General features: G+C 39.3%; 1 pseudogene; it reads left to right on the forward strand.

The window, feature by feature from the left end:
• Nucleotides 1-7,273: 7,273 nt before the first annotated feature.
• Nucleotides 7,274-12,722, forward strand: LOC110594524 (annotated as a pseudogene).
• Nucleotides 12,723-13,515: the final 793 nt, after the last annotated feature.

Genomic DNA, 13,515 nt, shown 5'->3' on the forward strand with positions numbered 1-13,515 from the left:
CAGAAATATACCATATAAGATTTCCTCTTAGATAAATATATATATATTTTTATATTCCTTTCTTTTTTGTTTTCTTGCTAAAACCTTATTTGTATACCAACAACCTTTTTACATTTTTCCTTTGCTTTTTGCTTTCCTTTTTATTTATTTATAGACAATCTTTTACAGTCATAATTTGAATTTACCTTTTAGTAACTGTTAGGTGAAACATTTAGTTTTTGGAACACCTTTCATTCCACTGGAGAGCAGGTTTTAGGAGGAAGAAGTTCAGTATGAGCACAAGGGCTAAAAACTTAGCCTCAGTATTAATTAAGAAATTAATTTGGGCCCCAGCCACATTTATATAGACCCAAGGATTCTCTGGGTGAATGGCATACAGAGTGCTGTGCTGGGCCATGCCCCTCCCCCTTCAGTCAACAGCCACTATCACCGAGCTATGTGTTTCCCCCACCCCCTTGGGAGAGGCCGCACCATCTCTTTCAGTGGCTTTCTAGTTCAGATATTGGGCAAAGTTCTGGGGGCTTAGGCTACTAAGAACAATTGTGCTTTAGGTTCCCAGACTGACCACATTCATAGCAGCTGATACCATCTCCTTAGCAGATTTATCCTTATCAGGTCTCTTTTGAGTGGCTGGAACTTTTGCCTTTAGTGGCAACTGCCAATTTGTTTACCTTTTCCTCTGGCTGGTGCTCATTTTGGAGTTCTTCTCCTTTTTTTTTTTTCTTAATGTTTCATTTTCTAAGTACTTTAGAGGCTTTCTATAATTGGGAGTTTGGTATTCCTAGTCCTGAGTTAAGCCTCTGGAGTTTGGCATTTAATATTCTATAGGATGTAATCTTGTTTGCAAAGTAGTGAAATAAATTTTTTAAAAATGCCTCTGCATACAGAACTTTTGATCATTTTATTTTTTCTTAGGTCTACAAAGTAAATTTAAACTTTTCCAAATCTTATTATCTGCTAACTTGTAGTGAGCTCAAATTTGACTTTTTAAAAAAATAATGCACTTATTTTTATTATTAAACCACGTAATTTTAATTTGCTCCAATCATTCAAAATCTGTCCTATTGGAGTGTCTGAGGACACAGACCACTACGCACTCTCTTGGTCACGTTTCTTGAAAACCCAGAATTTGTTCTGAACACCTGCAATTTATTTATCAAAGGAGAATTCTAAAAACAAATAAATAACTAAATAAAGTCATAAACAGCAATGCCAGGAATTCCTGGAACCCTGATGCTTCTCCCAGACTGTGTGTACTCAGTCTTTCTTGAAGCCCTTTTTTTTTTTTTTGCTCCATGACTTTTCAATGATGTCTACAAAAATGGCCTGGTACTAAACCTTTTTACAGTGAACAGACCACATAGATGTAAGATGATCTGTTCCTACTTATTCCTAATTATGAACAGGCAAAATTGTCAAAAATCCTCATGAATTACTAAACAGCAGCCTTAGTTGTAAGACGTGGACAATTAAATGAGCATAGCCAAAAATGCAAGCATTAATGTTACCTAGCATTACAATATAAAGTAGAGACTCAGCATACATTACAAGACTCTAAGAGACTTCCAAACAGTTTTACAGGGACAAGCAGTTGATTATGATCTTAGGCAAGGCCTAAACCTTTAGAAACGGACTTATTTTCAACTAACCTGGCTTTTGGCATTTGAAAACGAGAACAGCCTATTCATTCCTTTAGTTGCCAGAGAAAGATTACAAAATTATTTTTCTCCAAGGCTAGCATTAACTTACACGGAGTTAACAAAAGGCTAAGTAGCATATAAGAGACATTTCTCCATTTCTTTACAGGTGGATTAGAATGAGCTCCTTCAGAATTTATGAAGGAGAACACAGGGTAAGGAAGGGAGGGGGAGTGGTCCCCAGAAAGAATTTAAGATAACCGGTAACACTTCTTGTACGCAACAGGCAATTTTCTCACAACCTTAACAACAAAAGGCAGAAATTTTAGCAGTGCCAACGGGTTGGGAGAAAACACCACACAGATAAAGGGAGACATAAAATGACATCAAGAAATATGTGCCAATCAAGGTTTTAAAAGACCACATGTCCCATCAAACAAAGCATAATAACTCAACTAGCTTTTTAGCAGATTTAAAGTGACAGACACACACAAATAAGAGAATGAGGGAGATGGGAAACATCCACTTTGTCCCCCTCCAGTCATACTCCTCATGAAGATATCTCAGACACCTCTTAGCAATTGGTAGGTTGGTACATCCCTAATGCAGACTAACTATGCAGAGCCCTCCTGCCATTCGTCTCATTCACACACAAGCACACAGCACATTCGTCAACTCTCCATCCTAATCCTAGGAGTCTACGGGTTCATCTTCAGACAGTGTTTCCTTCCACTGCCTTTCAGCCCTTTCCTTCAGGCTGGAGATTACTAGTGGGCTCCAGGAGGTGATCAAGCTCCCCTTCTGCCATTCATTGGTAGGTCTATGCAAAGGCCTTTATTCCTACCCTTTCCATCGGGTGGTCCTTCTGTCCTTTCCATCAGGTGGTCATCCTTGTGACAGTTCCTCGCCTCTTGGGTTCCTGTTGTGCTTTCGTGGTCCAAGCTTCAGTGTGCCGGGAGGGGCCTCCCTCCTATGGATCAAAAGGTCCTTTGGGCACCAGATGAGATTGCCCTTCCCGTTACCCTGGAGGTCGTACCTCAGTGACAAAAGAGGTGGAACACACCGTCTCCAATCTCCATTTCCCAGCCAACGCACCAGAATTGTAGCAGGAAAAATAGAGAGATCGTGACACTGAGACTATTATAGGAAGTGACATTTTATTATGCTGGCTAGCACTGTGGGCCCAAGAATTTCATGCATCTAAATCAAGCTCAAGCACCCCAGAACAGGAGACGTGGGGTCTTATACCCTCATTTAGGTAAGCGAGGGGGGTCGTGTTGAGTGATTACATATTTCCTTTGGAATTTTACAAGGTTGTACTCAGCAAAATCAGATTTTTCAAAGAACAAATGGTTTCCAGGAACTGCAGGATTGTAAACTGTCAACTTCAGAAGGGGGGTTTTAGATAAGACTCTTTTCCATTTCCATGAAATAGCCAGTCTCTGGGCCATTTGGCCTTTCTTAAACAAAACTTGCCCGGGCACCTGGCGGGTCTTTAAAGTTGTAACTTGCCTTTCAAAAGGAAATACCTTTAACTGCTATCAACTTCTTTCCTGCCCTGGACTAGTGATTGCCATGAGGCCAACTGCTGATCCTGAACCAGCTACATGTTTCTGTGTTTATTCACTCAATCATATAAGAAATATATTTGAACATTTGCTGCATCCTGCCACAAAAGTTGTGTTGATTCATTTGTTAAAAAAATCTTGAATGGACTAAGACAATGTCAGATAAATAACTTTAGTTATCACAATGGCTGAAAATAATAAAATAAAGATGATGATCTTTTCTATTAAAGCCTGATTGGTTCAAAGTACCCCAAATCAGAGAGAGAAAGAGACAGAGACACAGAGTGAGAAAGAGAGAATATCTGGTCTCAAAAAGAATTGTGAATGTGACAATATGTACAGGTAAATACGTATATAAGAATCTGGTTACGATTTTGAGTGATATAATACCAAAGAACAACCAACCTGGATAAAGGAGGTTGTGACTGATCAAAGGCTAAAATGTTAACTGGGGATTCTCTTATTATTTTGCCATCAGTGGGCTGAAAAATCTGCTCAGTCTGCAAAAAACTATTGAAATATGACCAAAGAGGATGTTGGAGAAGGAAGGAATGCTCAGAGCATGGAGTCAAAGTCTATGAAAAAATGACGTTCTGGGAAACTGCTCATGGGATGCAGAACCACAGATTAATAAGGTATTATTCTCCACCCCAGGGTAGAGAGACCTTAAAATATCCATCCACATGATTTCAAATTTGTTTGAACTACAAACTACAGTGTCTTTTCTCTGTCTGCAGTTATCCTGACTGTGTTCTAGCTGATATATTGGGTATAGTTGAGTGTATGGGGAAGCAGACAACTTGTCTTGTTAGTTCATGAGCTCCTTAAGCAAGAAAAGCTGCATTCAGAATGATGAGATAATACCATAAAATTGTGAACATCAGGCCTGCTGCTGTAATTAAATGTGCCGGAGTCCCGCTCCAGCAGGTTCAGGGTTTCCTGAAGGAAGGGCGGCATCAGTGAGTGAAGGGATGGACATAGACCTGGTGTTTATGCAGGACTGCTCATTTATTGCTAGCAAATCTGTGATTTATATACCTTTTTGTTACATAACCTTTTGGGTGACATACATGAGAAATCTTTTCTTGACATTACTCAAATTCTCCAAAACAAGTTTCTTAAAACATTAATGAGAGTTATGTGCAACTTTCTGAGCATTTTTCTCATATTTTTATGGTTAGGTAGACAGTCATGTGAAACCTTTCACATACTCTTCTCATACTTTAACAATTAGATACAATCACTTTCTTTAAAGCTATGAAACAAAAAACTTATACGATTATTCCTTTAAAGCTAAACACACTCATAACACAAAAATACCATTATCCTATACTTGAATACCCATGACCTTTCAAAATTAAGCATAATCTATATATTAAAACTAATCTTTTCCTAGAAATCATGTAACAGCAAAAGTTAACCGTTATATATTTAACTATGGCCAAGTACACTTAAACAAATATTTTCTACCACAAGGAACTAAACTTTTATTTGTGTAGCTATAGAGAAACCAATCTTCAGAACACTGACATTTCTTGGGGTCCTGCTTGCACAAACTGTACAACAATCGACAATTAGTGGGCCTCCATCTGCAGTCCCATGTCTCTTGACATGATGTTGGGGGTTCTCCTTAAGGGGCTGTAAGATTTGTTTGGTAATTTGATAAGAATTTCTGGCCTTGTAACTACAGGATGAGCAATTATCTTTCCTCTCTGTGTTATATCTGCAGGGTGAGTTAATAAAATTCCTGCAATCCCCCAAAGCTTTTTTCTGTAGTTGATTAGCAAGTTATGATTACTTAACCCCTAGGATTTCCACCAGCAGCATGACTAAGCAAAGCAGGAGAAGCAGAACTGCAGTTCTCCCGGACGTGCAATGCCATCCAGGGTCATCAGTCTCCTTGACCATGTCAGACGGCAGACCTTTGCAGTCGGTCCCTGACATAGATGGAACTTTTGAATTGGCTAATCATAGGAAGGAAGGAAGTATATTTTGTGTGCAGAAAGGAGAGTTAATGGAATGCTTCTGAAGCAAAGCTTGAATAGTAACAGCTTATATTACTGTTCAAAAATAATCCCTGGTTCTACCATGGAAAGGAGGCTTCTTGATCTCGATTCTATTGGGCTTGGCCATATGATTTGCTTGCCCAATAAAATTTGTAATTTTAATGTAAGTGTCACCCAGGCAAAACCTTTAAGAGCTAGCACTTGGACAAGGATTTCTCTTTTACGTCTGCCATGAGACCATTCATGTTCCAGACAAGACCAAGTTCATCAAACTGGGTCCTGGAGTGAGGATAAAACAGTGAAGAGTTGTAGCCAACAATCAAAGGACATGAACTGTGAACAACTTATGAAACCTTCTTATTATAAGCAACTGAGATTTTGGGGTCATTTATTATTGCAATGTAACTTAGCTCTTGCTGACTAATACAGTCTTCATCACCTTATTGGCTTTCATCTTCATTCTTGTTGCCTCATTATTATCAGATACTTACTATACTTCCTGACCTGGCATTTATAGTCAAGATGGGGGAAAAAGAAAGATAAAAAGGTGAGTCATAGGCAAACTTTTTCTTTTGCTTCAAGGAAACCATAAAAATGTAGTTTTTAGTTGTAGATTTAAGCTAGGACAGAGAAATCTGGAAATGTAGGTTGGCTTAGTCAATTGATAGTGCCTGTCATATAACCCACACTAAAACTCAACTCTTCTAGTGCTTCTCTCCACAGAGCTTGTGCTCTATAAGTTCTATTATACAATCATGTGATGCTTATGACAGGGATACATTCTGAGAAATGCATCCTTAGGAGATTTCATTGTTGTGTGAACATTATGGAGTGTATTTCCACAAACCTAGATGGTATAGCCTACTACACATCTGATTATATGGTATATATTGTTCCTAGACTACAATCCTGTACAGCATGTTATTATAGTGAATATTGCAGGCAATTTCTATTTAAACATAAAAAAGGTACAGTACAAATATTTTGTAAATGGCACATCTGTCTAAAGAATTTAATAAGAATTAAATTGCATGACTGGAAGTTGCACTAGGTGAGTCAGGGAGTGAGAGGTAAGGACATTACTGTTTACTATTGTAGACCTCATAAACACTACAATTCAGCTACACTAAATTTATTTTATTTTTTCAATAATAATTTAAGTATAGATTATTGTAATGTTTAACTTTATAAACTTTTACATTTTTCTCAGATTCTCATGGAAATGAATTTGCTCCATTTTTTTCCAAGTACACTTGGGAAGGCTTTGGAAGAGTTTTAAACCAGTAAGTAACATTCTTCTATTTACATTTTAAACATACAGTCTGCTGTGTGGAGTTAATTTGAAAGAAAGAGAGTGAATAATGCTGCAATGAATATTGTATATGAGTATATGATTGAGTCCCTGTCTTCAATTCTTTGGCATATTATACAGCTTGGAGTGAAATTGTTGGGTTATACGGTAACTCTTTGTTTTGAGAAAGTGCCAGACTATTTTCCAAAGTAGCTGCACCATTTTACATTCCTCTCCAGCAGTACACAAGGGTTCCAATTTTTTCACATTCTCACCAACACTTATTTTTCATTTTATTGGTTATAGCCATGCTAGATCCAAGTGTCCTCGATAGATGAGCAAATAAACAAAATGTTGTATATCCAAACCATATAATATTATTCAGTTAAAAAAAAGAAATGATGTTCTGATACATGCTACAATATGGATAAACTTTTAAAAAGTTATGCATAAGTGAAATAAGCCAGATACAAAAGGGCAACTATTATATGATTCCACTTATATGGAATATCCAGAATAGGCAAAGTCATAGAGACAGAGTGTAAATTAGAGGTTACCAAGGACTGGGAGGGGCAGCGAATGGGTAGTTATTGCTTAATGGTTACAGAATTTCTATTTGTGGTGGTGAAAATGTTTTGGAAATAGAAAGTAGTAATGGTTACACAATGTTGTGTATATGCTAAAAGCTGCTAAATTACACACTTAAAATTATTGAAGTGGCAAGTTTTTTTTGCATATACAATATTTTATCACAGTATAAAAATTAAAAAAATGAAAGAGAGTGGAAATGGTGAGACCAGGTAAATAATCTTTGTATTTACCTTGTTGATAGATGGCTGTGATAGGAACTGAGGAAGTAAAAAATAATGGTTCCGGGCTCGGTGGCTCAGCCTGTAATCCCACGCCTTTGGGAGGCTGAGGTGAATGGATTGCCTGAGCCGCGGGTTCGAGACCCGCCTGGGCAGCGAGACCTCTACAATAAATCAAAAAATCAGCCGGGCATGGTAGCACATGCCTGTAATTCTGGCTACTCGGAAGGCTGAGGCAGAAGGATTTCCCGGAGCCCAGCAGGTCGAGGCTGCGGTGGCCGGGAGCGGCCACTGCACTCCAGTCTGGGTGACAGAGTGAAACTCCAACTCAAAAAAAAAAATAATAATAATGGTATGCAGAAAAGGTTTGAAAGTAGAGCAGATAGACTATTCTGGTGGAATAAATGTTGAAGGAAAGTGTAGAATCAAAGCTGATCACTTTTAGCAAGATTAGCAGAGAAATTGTGATGCCATTAGCCAAGATGGGAACATCTGGGGCAGAGTGGGTTAGGAGGGGGATTCTGGAGTTCTGCTTGTGGCCATGTTACCACTGAAATATCCAATAGAGATCAAGAAGAGATTAAGGCAGCTCAAATTTGAAGCTCAAAGAAGAGGTCAGAGGGGGCATGTTAGAAAAGGGGAGTGGCTGGGGCCTTCAGGTAAGTGAGTTTAGATAAGGAAGAAGTTCAAGGAGAGAGTCAGGATAAGTAACAGAATAACAACAAGTTTTTCCAAAGAAATTCTGTGTGGCTTGAATTTGTATTTCTTTGATGATTAGCAAGGATGAGCATTTTCTCAAGTATCTGTTGGCTCCTCGTAAGTCTTCTTTATGAGAAGTGTCTGTTCGTATATTTTGCCCACTTTTCTTAGGTCAACTTGTTCTTTTTGGCATGTGTGAGTCCCTTGTAGATCCTAGATGTTAGGCCTTCGTCAGATTACAATTGGCAAATAATTTTTTTTTTCCATTCTGTAGACTGTCTCCCTGCTCTCTTGATGGTTTCTTTTGTATTGCAGAAGTTTTTTAGTTTGATGAGGTCCCACTTGTCTATCTTATCTCTTATGACATGGGCATTTGGGGTTTTGATCAGGAATTGGTTGCCAGTTCTACTTCCATAAAACAGTGTCTCCTCATTTTCTAAGGTTTTTACAGTTTGAGGTTTTTTTGTTTAGGTCTTTGATTCATTTAGAGTTGATTTTTGTGTATGGTGATAGGGAGGAGTCTGAGATACCATCTAACTCCAGTCAGGATGGCCATCATCAATAACTCAAAACATAACAGATACTGGAGAGGATGCAAAGAAAAGGGAACACTTCTACACTGTTGGTGGGAGTGTAAACTAGTACAACCTCTGTGGAAAACAGTGTGACAATTCCTAAAAGATCTAAAAATTGACCTCCCATATGAACCAACAATGTCCCTTCTGGTAATATACCCAGAGGAACTCAAATCATTCTACAAAAAAAATTCCTGTGCATGCATGTTTATTGCAACACTATTCACAGTAGCAAAATCATGGAACCAACCGTACTGCCTACCAAAAACAGACTGGATTTTAAAACATGTGGTACATATACATGATGGAATATTACATAACCATAAAGAAGGACAAATTATGAACTTTGTAACAACTTGGATAGATTTAGAGTCTATAATACTCAGTGATCTATCAAAGAAATAAAGAACTGAGTACCACATGTTCTCACTCATAAACAGACTCTGAACAATTATCATAATACTATAAGAAAGGGATTGGCAGCCGGGTTCGGTGGTTCAACCTGTAATCCCGCGCCTTGGGAGGCTGAGGTGAGTGAATTGCCTGAGCCCAAGGGTTCGAGACCCGCCTGGGCAACTTGACGAGACCTCATCTCTACAACAAATCAAAAAATTAGCTGGGCGTGGTAGCGTGTGCCTGTAGTTCCAGCTACTTGGAAGGCTGAGGCGGAAGAATCACCGGAGCCCAGCAGGTCGAGGCTGTGGTGGCTGCTCCTGAGTGAGACTCCAACTCAAAAAAAAAAGAAAAGAAAAAAGAAAAGAAAGGGATTGGCAGTAGTGGGAAACTGTTAGGTGAGGGAGGGTTCACACTTCATCAATAAGGGTACATGATCTCAAACCAGGTGAACTGGGGACCAAAGTGAGGCCCAAACTTTACCTGTACAATGACCATTTGTATACCTAACCCTGAATAATACTCTATCTTTAAAATAAAAAAATTAATTAATGAATTAAAAAATGCTCTCAGTTTCTTCATCTCAGCCTGTTTATGCTCCTGAGGTAGACTTAATAGCTTCTTTCTTCCTAAATCCTACACGGCGGTCTCTTCCATTTTTCCAGAATGAGGGCAAGACTTACTGCTTTCTTCTCAAAATAGAATGTGTTTAGTCATGTTGGAGTAAGAAAAGTCTCATTTTTAACATTCAGGAGCATTCATACACCCACCCCCTACATACATATACAAAATTTCTGAAGATGTTAGTCAGGATTAAAGATTCCTGTATTCCACAGATTGTGGCCACATATTCTGTGATAGGTTTGTTGCTGTAGTTTAGCATTTAATATTTAATCACAGTAATAACTCATAAGTACATTACTGTAACACATTTAAACACCAAAAACAGAGTTACGATGTGGTGTGGTCATTCCTGCCACTGCCATTCCCTTCCACAAAGATGGGATCAAGCATATCATATTAACATATCTTAATTTTAAAAGCACATCTCAAGACATCATAGATGAAAGCTGTCAATGTGTTAATGTTGGATTTTATAAATCATTTTTTACTCACTTATAAACATAGGAATACACATAAAATACATAATATAATATTACTATGTGTGCTTGACTTATTTATCTTGTACTTATTGTTCTACAAATTGTTTTTTTCACTTAATATGTATTTTAAATCTTTACATAATTTTATATATAATTCTAATTCTCTTAATTGCTCTATAGTATTCCAGAAAATATATGCATTATACAAACTATACAAATTTTAATGATCATTGGTTAGCTCTTGATTTTTTTATTTTACAATTATTGCTACAAGAATGTCCCAAAACATACTATTCTGTGTGGATGTGCCCCATATTCTCTGGTACACACCATGGAGCAGCCACACCAAGTTTGACTCTCAAAAACAACAACTTATAACCCCACATTTCAGACTAGACTTGGTGATAGAAATTATTTTATTTATTTATTTTTCATTCATTCATTCATTCATTTGGAGTCTCACAGTGTTGCCCAGGTTGAAGTACAGTGGAACACTCACGTACTGCGCCTCGACCTGCTGGGCTAAGGTGATTCTTGCGCCTCAGCCGTCCAAGTAGCAGGAATCACAGGCATGCGCTACCATGCCCCGCTTATTTTTTGATTTCTTTTAGAGACCACGTTTCACCAGGTTGCCCAGGCTGGTCTTGAATCCCCCGGCTTGGCAATCCTCTAGCCTTGGCCTCCCAAAGTGCTGGCATTACAGGCTGAGCCACCATGCCCAGAGGATAAAAATCATTTATATTTATGAAAGCTGATAGGTAAGAAATAAGATCTTGATCTTTTAATCCTCTATGTTCTTGACAGTGAGAGACAGTGCAATTTCCTATGTTCTTTCTTCATTTATATTTATATTTTGTTTAGTTACCTACTTTTTACCCATTTTTCTATATTCCTCTTATTTTTATTGTCTTTAAGAAGATTTAAAAAATGCGACTCCTTTGATATCATGCTGTTCATTTTTAAAGTAGGCCCCCAGCTAACAGGCAAAATGGCTAACTGAGATGTTAAAATTTAAGACAGAAGTAAACGAGCAGATCTGGATGAGGGACTGGTCACATACTCTATGTTCTCAGAAACAGGCTGTAGAAAAACAAAATAGACAGCAACTGTAGAAAATAATGTGATCCCAAATCAAGAAGGAAATTGAAATTAAAAATATCCCAAAGAACTTGTTCTTTGCTAAAGAAGATGCCATTAACACAAATAAAATAGACAATCCACTACCGAGATTAATCAGACATTAGTTACAACTAGTAATAATGAGAAAACAGAAGCATTTAAAAATATATAATATGCAAATTAAGGAGAAAATAGATAAGTAAACTATTTTTTAGAAATTATATATATTTACTTTAATCATAAGTTAGCTATAATTATAAAATTTAATTACTATATATTTAATATAACAATTATACTATCATATTCCAGGAATTACAATGTCTAAGAACCGTGAATTATTTTATAGCTTATACGTTTGAGTAATAAAAAAGAACAATTAGACATGTCAAAAAAATGGAGAAAATTGTCAAAAAAAAATCCTTTTCAAAAAAGCAAATAGAGGAGTAACATTATAGCTGCCGCCGGGTAAGGCGGCGCGCTGGGTAGAGGATGCTGCACCCTTTTCTGCCGCAGGGACCCCTTCCCCAACAAACCGCAGGAGGAGGCTCCTGAGGACATGCTCCTGCCCAGTCCACGTTCTCCCCAGGAAGTGGAAGTCTAGGAGGTGGGACCCTGTGGTAGACTGAGCAGAACCCGGAGCCCAGCCCTGAACCCCTGAACGTAGTGTCTGGGTCGCCCCAGGAGCACCCACTCCATGGGCGTGATCCCTGCCAAGCAGTCATGAGCGAGATACTGTGTGTGCCAGTCGGGCCACTGGGCTGCTTTATGATGACAGCAACAAGCGATGTCTCCTTGCTGGCACCGGGTCCCAGGTCTTCAGCCATATCCAGACCTACCACAACCTTACTATCAGCTCCTTTCGGGTCATCAGCCACAAGATGAAGCCGGACCAGCAGGTGGTTATCAACTCTACTACCGTCCAGGGCATCAAGTATAATCAGGCTATCCCCTACATCCACTAATGGAGCAATGCCCGCCAGGTCTGGGGCCTCAACTTCAGCAGCAAGGAGGATACAGCGCAGTTTGTGAGGACATGGCCAGCACCCTAGAGTCCTTGTAAGGAGGTGGGCCTCTCCTACCCGTGCCGTGGCACCTCCCTCCTGGTCCAGAAAGGCCTCTCCCTCCCGGGAGGTGGAGCAGCAGAAAGCACATGGAGTCCAGGATTTCCAATGCAGGAGTTCAGCCTTTTCCTTCAGTTGGGGGTCCGCCTCCGCCTCCAGGACTTCACCCTCCTCCAGGTTCGCCTCCAACCACGTGGTCTGCCACCACAGGGGTCTCGGTTGCAGGACTTAGAGCAGGAGGAGGTCCTCCTCTGCACCCCATCTCCCGGCAGCACAAGGCTCCAGTGATGGGGGGTACTGAGGCCCCAGGCTTAGCTGCAATCATCGCTGGAGCGAAACTGAAGAAATTAAGCAAGACTGAAGTGTCCGAGTGCCTGCAATGGGCTCATGGAAGAGTTGAACGCTATGCTAGCCCAGAGAAGGAAAGTCACACAGGTTGGGGAGAAACCCTCCAAGGATGAATCTGCCAATCAGAAGGTTTCAGAAGCCAGAGTCCCGCCTCAGAGTGAATCAGAGCCCTGGGAGAAGGATGGCATAACCTTACCAAGGATGAAATCGTCGTCTTCGGTGACCACTTCCCGGATGACTCAGACCTGGAGAGGGTGAAACAGGAGCTTCTGGAAGAGATGAGAAAGGAATTGTAGAAGGTGAAAGAGGAAATAATTGAAGCTTTTGTCCAGGAGCTGAGGAAGCATGATTCTCCCCTGATCACAAGGACCCAGAAGACCTCTCTCTCCTTCCCCACGCCCGCCTGTCATCCTGCGCTGCCTCTACTTAACTTGTAATTGACTAAGACTACACAGGAATGCATCTTCCTCACTCCATATACCACTTGGAAAATTCCAAGTGTATGTGGTTTCCTTACCGTCCAGCCCACATACATACTTGCTGCTGATTGACTAGGGAGACCCCCGTCATTTGCTCCCTTTCGTCTTTCTCCTCTGTTATCCCCTGGGGCTGGTTCCTCTGCTGGGGATGTATCAATTAACTCCACAGGGGGAAGTAAAGATAGAATTAGGTAGAATTTCATATTACCTTGTTCCAGATTCACTTTAATACTTAATGCCTTCGATTTTTTCCGTGTTTTTTAGAAAAAACTATATATATACACATATAGTTATATATATATAACTAAATATATTATATATATTATATATAAAACTATATATAATATATAGAGAGCTGTGTGTGTGTGTGAGTGTGTGTGTGTGTGTGTATATATATATATATATATATATTTTTTTTTTTTTTTTT

The sequence above is a fragment of the Carlito syrichta genome, unplaced genomic scaffold, assembly GCF_000164805.1.
Source record: "Carlito syrichta isolate Samal-C Ts95f unplaced genomic scaffold, Tarsius_syrichta-2.0.1 Scaffold315921, whole genome shotgun sequence".
Lineage (NCBI taxonomy): Eukaryota > Metazoa > Chordata > Mammalia > Primates > Tarsiidae > Carlito > Carlito syrichta.